We start from the raw sequence: 13119 nt of genomic DNA on the forward strand, positions 1-13119 counted from the left end.
CAAAGTTTGTAACATCAGTTTTTAAATAATTTGAGGGGTTTAGTTTCTAAAATGGGGTCATTTATGGGTGTTTTCCATTACGTAAGCCCCTCAAAATCACTTTATAACTGAATTGGTGTAAAAAAAAATGGTTTTGGAAATGTAGAAATTTTGTTGAAAATTTGAACAATAGCTTCTAAACTTCTATGCCTTCTAACGGCCTAAAAAAATAAAATGACATTTACAAAATGATGCCAACATAAAGCAGACATATGGAGAATGTTGATTGATATGACGCCGTGCGCTTCATGCCGCCGTTGGACTACAGTAATACACTCGTATAGATCATACGAGTGTATTACTGTAGTGCAGCGGCGGCATGAAGCGCACAGCGTCATAGCAACCAATGACACCGTGCGCTCCTGCTGTCAGCAAGAATCCAGCCCGGCATACCACGGACTGCTCACGGCCGCGGAACACGGCCGTGTGCATTCGGCCTTAAAAGTAGAGAAAATTGTGAATTTTCCCAAATTTTTGGAAAATTTGGGATTATTTTATAAATGAAGGTAAAATATATCTACTCAAATATACCACTGTCATGAAGTACAATGTGTCAGAATGACTTCGATAAGTAAAAGCGTTCCGAAGTTATTACCACATAAAGTGACACAGGTCAGGGTACTTTCACACTAGCGTTGTTAGAATCCGGCAGGCAGTTCCGTTGCAAACTGATATCCTTTTTTTTCCAGATCCGTTAGACGGATCTGATGAAATACCGGATCAGTCTCATCCGGCATCATCCGTAATAATGGATCCGGTATTAAAAATTTTTTCAAAGATCAAAAGCAAAACCCGCTCCTCCTATGTCCCGGCGCAGTCCGGAAAACCGGATCCGGCGTTGTGGCAATTTCAGGAACACTTGGTACCGCATCCGGCATTAATGCACTTCTATGGAAAGTGCGGTATTGTTCAAGGATTTTGGGCGGAAAAAATATCGCAGCAAGCTACGGTATTTTGTCCGGTCAAATACCGTACAAGGGATGGAACAGAAGACATCCTGATGCATACTGAACGGATTGCTTTCCATTCAGAATGCATTAGGACAAAACCGTTCTTTTCCGGTATTGAGATCCTTTACCAGATTTCAATACCGGAAAAGAATAACGCTCGTGTGAAAGTACCTTCAGATTTTGCAAAAATCGGCCTGGGATTTAAGGTGAAAAGTGGCCCGGTACTGAAGATGTTAATGTATGTAGAAAAAAAATCATTTTAATGAAATTATTTTTACAATTGGTCCATAACTTCTCCAGTAAGTTAAGGTTTTAAGCGTGGATTTCTTCTAAATTTATGTGATGACTATAACGTTCAATTTGATTTAGCTGCAAGTGTCAGATATTTTACTAGTAACTAATACTGTGCATTTCTAAGGCTCCATTCACACGTCCGCAAATGGGTCCGCATCCGTTCCACAATTTTGCGGAACGGGTGCGGACCCATTCATTTTCTATGGGGATGGAATGGATGCGGACAGCACACAGCCCCGATCTTCAGGTCCGCAGCTCCGCAAAAGATAGAACATGTCCTATTCTTGTCCGCAGCTTGCGGACAAGAATAGGCATTTCTATAGGGGTGCCGGGCGGGTGTGTTGCGGATCCGCAACACACCACGGACGTGTGAATGGAGCCTAAGGCTACTTTCACATCTGCGTTTTTGCTGGATCCAGCAGGGATCAGCAAAAACGCTTCTGTTATGATAATATAACAGTCTGCATCCGTTCCGAAAGGATCCGGTTGTATTATCTATAAAATGACCAAGATGGATCCGTCACTAAAACCATTTAAGGCTACTTTCACACTACTGTTCAGAGCGGGTCCGTCTGATGTCTGCACAGACGGATCCGCTCCTATAATGCAGACGTTTGGATCCGTTCAGAACGGATCCGTCTGCATTATAGTTTAAAAAAAAATTCTAAGTGTGAAAGTAGCTTGAACGGATCCGTCCAGACTTTACATTGAAAGTCAATGGGGGACGGATCTGTTTGAAGATTGAGCCATATGGTTACTTTGTAAGTCTGGACGAATCCGCTTGCCTCCGCACGGCCAGGCGGACACCCGAACGCTGCAAGCAGCGTTCAGGTGTCCGCTTGCTGAGCGGAGCGGAGGCTGAACGCCGCCAGACTGATGCATTCTGAGCGTCCACTCAGAATGCATTAGGGCTGGACGGATGCGTTCGGGGCCGCTTGTGAGACCCTTCAAACGGAGCTCACAAGCGGACACCCGAACGCTAGTGTGAAAGTAGCCTTAAGTCAATGGGAGCCATATCTGTTTTCTTTCGTGTCCGAGAAAACGGATCCGGCACCATTGACTTCCATTGTGTTTCATGCCGGATCCGTCTACATGAGTATACCATGACGCACACAAAAACGCTGCTTGCAGTGTTTTTGTGTGTGACATGGGAACGCAATGGCACAGAATGCATTCTGGTGCACTCGGTTCCCTTCAGTTCAGTTTTGTCCACATTGACAATGAATGGGGACAAAACTGAAGCGTTTTCCTCCGGTTTTGAGATCCTATAAAAGAACCCAATAGCGGAAAGGGAAAGCGCATGTGTGAAAGTAGCCTAAGGCTTTTAACAGAAACCACTGTTTTTAAAGCAAAGATTTAAAGTGAAAATCTAGAAATAAAAATGCTGAGTAATTGCCTGGCGTTTATCATCTTCTGCTGAGTTGTGTGGTAGGCAATTAAGAGTGCCGTATTTGTGTGAGGGGAGGCGGGGCGTTCACTATTTAAACCTGGCCCTCCTCCCCCCACTTGTCGGTTCGAACGATTTCGAATCGGCTTGTGGGTTGGTGCCAGAGAAGGGCATGCGTCACTGGAGGATCGGGGGATCGGCTGCGTCGAGCTCGTCGCTACGGTGATTAGGTAGGCAGGGTGGCTTGCACACCCGTCTCGCTATGTATAACATGTGGGGCTGCCGAGCGTGCCGCCGGTCCCCAGCTGCGCTGGAGACTGCCCGCACTCCCGATCGCTTCCGGCACCCCGAGACAGGCACCCCGATCCGCTCCAGGCCCTGCGCTAAGCACCCCCGCTCCCACATGCAGCGTCCCCCAGGCAGGCACCCCTCACCTGTGGCTCAGCAGCGACGGGTCACGACGTCCGCTCGCATACCCTGAGCATCGGTCACGCCGGCCGTCGGCTCCACGACGCAGCGTTATATATCACTCACTCCCGTATCAGAACGTTCCGCCGTAGAGGAAAACGCCGTCCGCTCACACAGGGATCTATTCATTAGCTGCAATCAGTAAGCGGAGGTTCAGCTGCAGGATCAGGGGACGGAAGCCGAAACCTATAGGCGATTAATACGCCGCGGCTTTCCCTGTACAAATAGTCGATAGCGGTGGGCACGGGATGCAATGTTCCACATGGCGGAGCGCAAATCCCTCGCAGCCGATCCTGATGCACGTTCTCCTGGTAATTACAATTAGCGAGGCTGTGAAGGTGGACATGCTTATTCATGTCTAGGAATCCGCTGCAGAATAAACTCGTCTTCTTTACTGCGCCAAACTCAGGCAAGACGAGATAAGCAGATACTCAGACATGTGCACTGTATAACAAGTTATGATTTCAATGGTTAATTCTAACCTAGAAGGGAATCACTGGCTTGCTGCGCTCCAGCAGGTCCTGGCTTGAGAGAGGGCGGGGGATGGTCGACACCTACAGGCCCATACTGGTACTGCAGTCTTGGTGCAGGGCTCCTCTGCTCAGGCACAGTGGCTAGGTACTAAGGCAGGAGTAAAAAAAAAAAAAAAAAATATTTAAAAAAATTTGGAATATGTTCAAGGATCAAATATAAAGAGGGCTTCAAGGAGGGGGGCTGGCCACGTCACTTTGCGCACGCAGCCGGGCCGCCCATAAGCCCATACGGTCAGTCAGGGGGTTGGTTCGGGCGCAGTCACAATAATCCGGTGGTTAGCTAGGGAGCGGTGGCATGAGTGAAGTGTCGCCCAGCTGGCGTGCGCTCACTCACACGTCTGTCCTTGGTTATTCAGGTCCACAGGTGGTGGGCTAACTTACGATACTGTGGGGTTCGTGGCTGTCATGGCCACCAGGTGAGTCAGGGGTGGTGCATGCGGGGGCCAACCCCCTCTTTTCTCCTGCATAGGCTTTGGGGACAGGGGATGGTGGTCTATTATGTCCAGGCCTCTGGCGCATCTCTTACAGGGTGGCGCCTACAGTCGTGGCCTTTGGTGGGGGGGAAAAGAAAAAAGAAAAAAAAAAAAGAAAAAATTATAATAATGGTATAGATAGGAATGTTGCTTTGCCAGGTCTGTCACGACTACAGACTCCTTATAAAGCCCTGCCACGACTGCAGGCATAAGTCTGTCACGACTACAGACCCGCTCTAAAGCCCTGCCACGACTGCAGGCAACAGTCTGTCACGACTACAGACCCGTTATAAAGCCCTGCCACGACTGCAGGCATCAGTCTGTCACGACTACAGACTCGTTATAAAGTCCTGCCACGACTGCAGGCATTAGTCTGTCACGACTACAGACCCGTTATAAAGCCCTGCCACGACTGCAGGCATCAGTCTGTCACGACTACAGACCCGCTCTAAAGCCCTGCCACGACTGCAGGCACAAATCCGTTACGACTGCAGACTCATTATTAAGACCGGCCACGACTGCAGGCATTAGTCTCATGTCAACAGACTCATGAGGTAATACTACCACGTCTACAGGCGATGGTCCGTTACCGCTACTCTCGATGTAGGGTCCCCTCACGACTATAGGGGCTAGTCGGTCACATCCACAGACTCGGTCGCACTCCCGTTAACTACAGGCACTGGGTGGACATCTACGGGTAGTTGCGTCACGACTACGCACGTGGGTCAGCCACGGCCTGGGAGGTCAGCCTTCACGGTCACAGGTAGGTCCAGTTAGGCTTCAGTCTCCCAGCGGGTTCCAGTCACAATAACCAGCCCCTAGGTGAGGGGGGGCACTCCCGCACCGGCGCACAATGCCAGGGAGCTGTGCGGCTCCTCACGCGGCACACGGTTCAAACCAGCGGGGGCCGGGGCCCACGGTAAAGGAAGGGCTCCCTCTGATCCGGTGCACATTGCCAGGGAGTGGCGCTGCTCCCCACGCGGTACGAGTGTCCAGCCGGCGGTGGGTCGGCCCTCCCGCACTGGTGCATTCTGCCAGGGAGCAGCGTGAGCTCCCCACGCGGCTGGGGGGTAAGGCTCCTCATCTTCAATAAAGTCTGGCACGGGCCGCCGTGCCGTTAGGTAGGCAGGGATCAGGGGAAGGAGTACTAGGCTCGGTCAGGGGGAGCAGATCATAGGCGGTGGCTGGCTTCCTGCTGCCGGCCGTACATTAGGTTCCAAGGGGGTTATTTAGGCACAAGATGTTAGTTAGTCCGTGCAGGTGATCTGCGTTATACCATGCTCTTCATGCTCGTACTCAGAGCTGTGCCCATACGGGAGCTGCTTAAGTGGTTGATAGTGAAAAAATAAAAATAAAAAAAGTATGTGTATATATATATATATATATATATATATAAAAAAATAATAATAATAATATATACATTTTTGAGTCTCTCACGCATGGCTTCTCCGTGTTAGTTTTACACATACAGATCTGCCATTAGAGTCTCTCATGCATGGCTTCTCCGTGTGAGTTTTACACATATGACTCCGCCATTAGTCTCTCACGCATGGCTTCTCCGTTTTAGGTTTACACATATGACTCCACCATTAGTCTCTCACGCATGGCTGCTCCGTTTTAGGTTTACACATATGACTCCACCATTAGTCTCTCACGCATGGCTGCTCCGTTTTAGGTTTACACATATGACTCCGCCATTAGTCTCTCACGCATGGCTGCTCCGTTTTAGGTTTACACATATGACTCCGCCATTAGAGTCTCTCACGCATGGCTTCCCCGTTTTAGGTTACACATTTGACTCCGCCATCTGAGTCTCTCATGCATGACTTCTCCGTTTAGGTTCACACATATGTCTCCGCCATTAGAGTCTCACGCATGGCTGCTCCGTTTTAGGTTACACATATGACTCCGCCATTAGAGTCTCTCACGCATGGCTTCTCCGTTTTAGGTTTACACATAGGACTCCGCCATTAGAGTCTCTCACGCATGGCTGCTCCGTTTTAGGTTTACACATATGACTCCGCCATTAGAGTCTCTCACGCATGGCTTCTCCGTTTTAGGTTACACATTTGACTCCGCCATCTGAGTCTCTCATGCATGACTTCTCCGTTTAGGTTCACACATATGTCTCCGCCATTAGAGTCTCACGCATGGCTGCTCCGTTTTAGGTTACACATATGACTCCGCCATTAGAGTCTCTCACGCATGGCTTCTCCGTTTAGGTTCACACATATGTCTCCGCCATTAGAGTCTCTCACACATGGCTTCCCCGTTTTAGGTTACACATATGACTCCGCCATTAGAGTCTCTCACGCATGGCTTCTCCGTTTTAGGTTTACACATAAGACTCCGCCATTAGAGTCTCTCACGCATGGCTTCTCCGTTTTAGGTTACACATATGACTCCGCCATTAGAGTCTCTCACGCATGGTTTCTCCGTTTTAGGTTACACATATGACTCCGCCATCTGAGTCTCTCACGCATGGCTTCTCCGTTTTAGTTTTACACATATGACTCCGCCATTAGAGTCTCTCACGCATGGCTTCTCCGTTTTAGGTTTACACATAGGACTCCGCCATTAGAGTCTCTCACGCATGGCTTCTCCGTTTTAGGTTACACATATGACTCCGCCATTAGAGTCTCAAACGCATGGTTTCTCCGTTTTAGGCTACACATATGACTCCGCCATCTGAGTCTCTCACGCATGGCTTCTCCGTTTTAGTTTTACACATATGACTCCGCCATTAGAGTCCCTCACGCAGAGCTTCTCCGTTTTAGTTTTACACATAGGACTCCGCCATTAGAGTCTCTCACGCATGGCTTCTCCGTTTTAGGTTACACATATGACTCCGCCATTAGAGTCTCTCACGCATGGTTTCTCCGTTTTAGGTTACACATATGACTCCGCCATCTGAGTCTCTCACGCATGGCTTCTCCGTTTTAGTTTACACATATGACTCCGCCATCTGAGTCTCTCACGCATGGCTTCTCCGTTTTAGTTTTACACATATGACTCCGCCATTAGAGTCCCTCACGCAGAGCTTCTCCATTTTAGTTTTACACATATGACTCCGCCATTAGAGTCTCTCACGCATGGAGACTAAAAAAAATAAAAAAAATAAAAAATAAAAAAAAAATTTCCTCACCAGGCCCAGCTGCGCTGGGACTAGTCTCCCATCTCACCATAGCTAAGAGACTGATGGCCAATTCCTTGGCCAGTAATACTCTGAGGGCTTACAAGACAGCTTGGCACCTGTTTCAGAGATATGAGAACACCTACCCGGCCGCTGGCCGGGGACCTATCACTCACCTATTGGGCTTTGTCAGGGTTTTTGCCACTCTCAATTAAACCTGTCCTATAGCATTGTTAACTATACATGGCAGGTATTCAGCACCATTGGTGCAGGCTACATCCGGACCTACCGTCACTCTTCTCCGCCCACCCGATCAAAGCGGCGTTGAAGGGTTTGCGCAAGATGTCTGTTGTGAAACGACATGGGCGTCAGCCATTTACCGGTAGCTTGTTCAGGCCGTGACAGGCAAACTGCAGGGGCAAACCGTTCGGGCCGCAGGTTAGCGCTCTGGTAGAAACAGCCTTGTACCTGGCTTTCCATGGATTCCTCAGGTCAGGCGAGCTCATGGGCACCAATACGCTGGCTGGGTGCCTGCGGAAAGGTCAGCTCATCCGGCGCGGGTCCATCTATGTCCTCACCTTGGCCTCGTCCAAGACGTCACGGCCGGGGCAACCAGTGGCGGTCAGATACTTTCCCACGGACAGCAGATGGTGTCCGGTGCAGGCCTTGGAGGCTTGGCTGCGTAGTATTTAGTCCAAGCGGCATGTTCTCCCGTACTCGAACTAGTCAATGCCCGGCTAACCACCGCGGCCTTTCTTACGTACTTTCAGGTTAGTTGACAGGTCCAGGGGTCGGTCCTCGCTGGATCACAGGACATTCCTTCCGCATGGGCGCGGCAGCGGCGGCGTCCATGCATAAGGTGCCAGTACATGTCATCAAACGGTTGGGTCGTCGCAGTTCCGTGTGTTCCATACGTAATATCCCGGATCCTTATACGAAATATCATTGGCTTTCGAGTTTTGGTCTGTAGTTTCTGTTATCAAGTTTTCTAACTCCTATGCATGGTTCTTTTGGCCCCTTTAGGCTACCCTTCGATAAGCAGTTCCGGCATAACTCTGCTGCTTCTAGGTTGGGGGGGTGGAGTATAGGCGTAGGTAGGGGACCCTCTCAGCATGAGCCGATCCGAGCACAAGTGGTAGGCAATTAAGAGTGCCGTATTTGTGTGAGGGGAGGCGGGGCGTTCACTATTTAAACCTGGCCCTCCTCCCCCCACTTGTCGGTTCGAACGATTTCAACCCACCCAGGAGCCCTCCCTTCTTTCAGGTCTCATTATTGGGGTAGCCCCCTTTAGGCTACCCTTCGATAAGCAGTTCCGGCATAACTCTGCTGCTTCTAGGTTGGGGGGGTGGAGTATAGGCGTAGGTAGGGGACCCTCTCAGCATGAGCCGATCCGAGCACAAATGATGTTTTTTCGAACATTCAAGTTACATTCACTAAAGATGAACTGAGAATTCTGCTGGTTTTCTGCTGCACATGGTAGTGCAGTGTAAGGGCTCAGAGTCTAGTCCACAGAAACTGCTGTTTCCAAGGGCAAAGCAGATATAAATATGAATGGAGAAAACATGAAATAACCCCATGCAGTGGAAAGTACAGGCACTGTACATGTATGTGCAGGCGCATTTTACAGTCATGAGAAAAACTAAGTACACTCTTTGAATTCTAGTTTTTAAGTATCAGGACATACGGTAGTAAGAAACATCTGGTCCATAGAAGGTCTTAAAATGAGACTAATACAACCTCAGACGTGCAGCACACAACAAATGTCACTGTTTTATTAGGATACTTTCACACTAGCGTTTTTCTTTTGTGGCACGGTGTTCCGTCCTAGGGGCTCAATACCGGAAAAGAACTGATCAGTTTTATCCCCATGCATTCTGACTGGAGAGAAATCCATTCAGGATGTCTTCAGTTCAGTCACTGAACGGCGTTTTGGACAGAGGATATACTGCAGCATGCTGCTGTATTCTCTCCGTCCCAAATTCCGGATCAGTTGCCGGAATGCCGCATACAGCATTAATTTACATTGAAATGTATTACATATGTTACATTGAAAATACCGGAATGCCAGATCCGTCCTTCCGGTCTGCGCATACGCAGACCGGTAAAAATGTTAAAAAAAAAAAAAAAGACAAACGGAGAGAGGGATGCGTTCTTGCAATGCATTTGTGAGACGCATCCGGATCTGTCTACAAATGCTGTCCGTTTGCATGCAGATTGCCTGATCCGACCGGCAGTTTCCGGCGACGGAACTGCTTGCCGGATCACTCTGCCGCAAGTGGGAAAGTAGCCTTATTCATTCAACAAAAATAAAGGAGAAGCCATGAGTGTAAAGCTAAGTTCACCCCATGAATCATTTACCTGTACAACCACCTTTATACAAAAAAAGTATACTGTTCTTCAGGTCATCTCTTCATCATCACAATCAAGTGACCCATACAAGTGGTGATCCAGAGGAAACGAGCTGTGTCAGCTCCAAATCCCCAAAAACATGTAAAACCCTCCACATTCTTCTTTATTTCATCTTTTTAAAAACATGTACAAAAAAGTGGACAAAAACCTACGCATTTTGGATGAAACATATCATCCTTAGGGTCCATTCACCCGTCCGTATGTGTTTTGCGGAGAAAACACTACCTCTCAGGTAGTGTTATCCTTATGGTCCACCTTCTCCTGCATTTAGTGATGGACTGACATGCTCAGCAGCTTCCCTGGCCCCTTCCCCTCCATTCAGTGCTAGTGTATTGATTTCATTATGAAGCTGCCTAGACACATTTCATTCATTTATAAATCATTCATCTCTACATCTAGTTTTCTCTAGACAGTTGAGAAAAAAATTGTGGAGGCACTGCATCTATGGGGCTATGTGTGGGACTATTTTTTATGCAGGGGAGGAAGGGGTTTACAAGACGTAATTGCAGTACATCCTGAGAGATGCAGGTGCTTGATCGTTTACTGCCCACCCACAGAAAGGGAAGGAAGTCCTGATAAGTAAGTAAAAACCAGCTTTAGATTTGTAAAATAACCGCTTTCATTTGAAGTTATGTGTGTACAAATGAGAAAATCGTTTTATGAATCCATGCTAAATAGCACTTTGTTTCTCTGCAGGGGGCACTGCAGCTACATGCATGCCACATCAAGCAAGCCACAGTGTGTACAACACAAGAAGAGCAGAGAGTAATACATTTCACCAGTGATAAAACAAATAAAATATTATTTTTCAAAGTCATCAGTTACTGAATTATGTTTTCTAAAATATATTGTATGAACACTGTACACTTATGTGTACTTGCATAATATACCAAAATTACCTTAGTGTTAAATGTAAGCTGTCTGATTAACCATTTATTTACTTTTACTCCAATTTTTGACCCTAAAAGGTTGTCCAACTTTATTTACACTGATCAGCTATAGCATTAAACCCACCTGCCTAAGATTAAGAAGGCCCCCCTCCTATGGAACCAAGATTTCACTACCAGATCTTGTGAAGTGTCATTCATCTGCCTCTCCAGAAGAAGCTGTAATGTGTATTTCTGGATGTTATATGACTTGTGCCCTGTGTTTTTGACCAGTTTCCCCCTGCAGGCCCCATATCTGATTGTAAGTTCTCCCTGGACTCAGCTCCACAGTGGATGGATACTGCCATGATGTCTCCCATACACAGCACATCTACAAATAAAGAATCATGCATCAAAGTGAGTTCCCAGTTAAATTCAAAAAAATTATTAGGTCAAACATTGACCTAATAAATCAGAGATTTTGGTATCCTTTCTGTCATGTATCCATGATTTCTTACTTAAGATAAAGTCCTAGAGTAAAGGGAGAGAGAGGTTCTTTCTTGTCCACCAAAGGGCAAAACTTTAGTGAACAAAAAATACGGTAATTAAAAGGTAGGTTCACATGTGGAGGATGCACTGGAAATTTTCGGGCTGCAGATCCACAGCATTGGGAACACCGAAACGGAAAGATGCACTCTGCGAACACTATATGGTTAAAAACATCAGCTTTATTATACATAATTTAAAAAAAATCACACATATTCGGTAAAGACAGAAAAAACCACATGACATAACACAGTTGGACCAATAAAGATACGCCATAAAATGCAGGTAACATAAGTAACAAGGCCACAATGGAGGAATGCAGATATACAGACCTAGTAGGCACCACAAATACCAGCCCCAACATGTGTTTTGTGTTGCTTTCTCAAGTGGGGATTGGTTTGCGGGGTTGCGGGGGCAGAGATGGGGCTAAAAGTCCCTATGTCTAAAAAGGTTCTTTAGATTCAGTATAGTCTTTAGATGAAAAAAAGTGTAAAAGGAATAGCTCACTCTTATGCAAATGAGGACCAGGTGCTCTAGGCCAGAAAAACTGTATCACCCATACAGACAAGTATAGAAAATAGATAAATAAATAGGACTGGCACTCTGTATGTGTGGTAATATGGAATAAATACAATAGGTGATGTAATAAAAGTGATCACAATTTATTCAAAACAAAATACAATAAAATACACAATAAAATAGAAGCATATATAAACACTAAAAATTGATAGCAGCACTGGCATATGATAATTTCTTTGTGGATTTATGATAAAGTTCATGTAAACGACCAAACTCAATTGGGTAGAGTAGTTGTCTTGTTAATCACAAAGTTATATAAAATGCAAAAGGACATGTGCAAGCGAAAAGTCTGATGGTTATGCAGCTTGTGCAAAAATTGTGCAAATATTCAGCACAAATATGTTGTCTCCTGAATAGCGATAGTTTGCAGTCACTATAATGAAGTACTCCAAGGTAAGAAGATATCGGATCTTACCTTAAGCTGACTGGAGTAAAAAGACAAAGTCACTCACATGTGTAGTGCGAATGGTCCCGCACTTGGAAGTAGACGCCGGAGCAGTGCGGTCTGTGGCGTGCTGCTGGCTTGGCCGTCTGTATCGCAGAGTATGCTGCGTCTCACGTGATCCGTGACGTACCTCCGGTCTGGAACTCTGGCAAGGTATCGCGAGACCTAGTGTGCGGCAGTCAGATAGCAAGAGCTGTGCTCGGCAGATCCTGAAGGAGTTTTCACTGGAGCGCTCCAGTTATTGCGACAAATTATTCACAGATTATTTTCTCATCTGTGCATATGGAGAAGGCCTTAGTAGTGATGGGAGAATATCAGCTGGTTACGCCAGACGCGTTTCGGGGACCTCTTCCCCTTCCTCAGTGGCAGCTGATCTCCCAAAGTTTGGAATGGCTTTATATAGGCCACATAGAGAAACCCAAAAAGCGGTTTGGATTCCCAGTTCCAGTTTTTTGTTCATTGTTACATTTCTTATAAGTGCTGCTCTGTGCGGTTTCAATGCAATATATTTTACAACATTATATGGTGGAGACTTAGTTGGATACTTGTTTATGAGACACAATATATAAATATAATAAATAAATAGATGCTGCAATGATTATTTTAAATAACAACCCTAAAAATATATGCATAGAAAAAAATTAAAAACTAATAAACTGATCAGTTCATCAGATCATTACATTTGATGTGTGAATAGACATATAACATATATACAATTAGAAAAATCAATAAATATATATAGATAATTAAAATATATATATATGAAATGAATAAAAACATATAATAGTGATACATATTGTTTGGTGTCTTGGTTAATTCCAACAATCCACTACTTTGATGGGGTTTCAGTATTAAGATGTTTTTGAACAGAGATGAAAAGTGATTTGAGATGACAAAGGGATGTGTGTCCGGCTCGGAGGGAGAGACTCAGTGCTGATAGACAGCCTGACATGAGGCTCACCGTCAGAAAACGAACACATAACCCATATCTATAGAA

The 13119-nt window shown here is 46.2% G+C and overlaps 1 protein-coding gene across 2 annotated transcripts in view; it reads left to right on the top strand.

Annotated features, from left to right (window-relative positions):
- The window catches only part of RSPH3 (radial spoke head 3), a 47566-nt gene extending 37071 nt beyond the window's left edge, over window positions 1-10495 (top strand). For both annotated transcript variants that reach the window (XM_040427082.1, XM_040427081.1), the window contains exon 10: window positions 10383-10495. The gene's annotated coding sequence lies outside the window, so the exon portion shown is untranslated. The remainder of the gene's footprint in view (window positions 1-10382) is intronic.
- The last annotated feature ends 2624 nt before the right edge of the window (window positions 10496-13119 follow it).

This window comes from Bufo bufo, chromosome 4, assembly GCF_905171765.1.
Source record: "Bufo bufo chromosome 4, aBufBuf1.1, whole genome shotgun sequence".
NCBI lineage: Eukaryota > Metazoa > Chordata > Amphibia > Anura > Bufonidae > Bufo > Bufo bufo.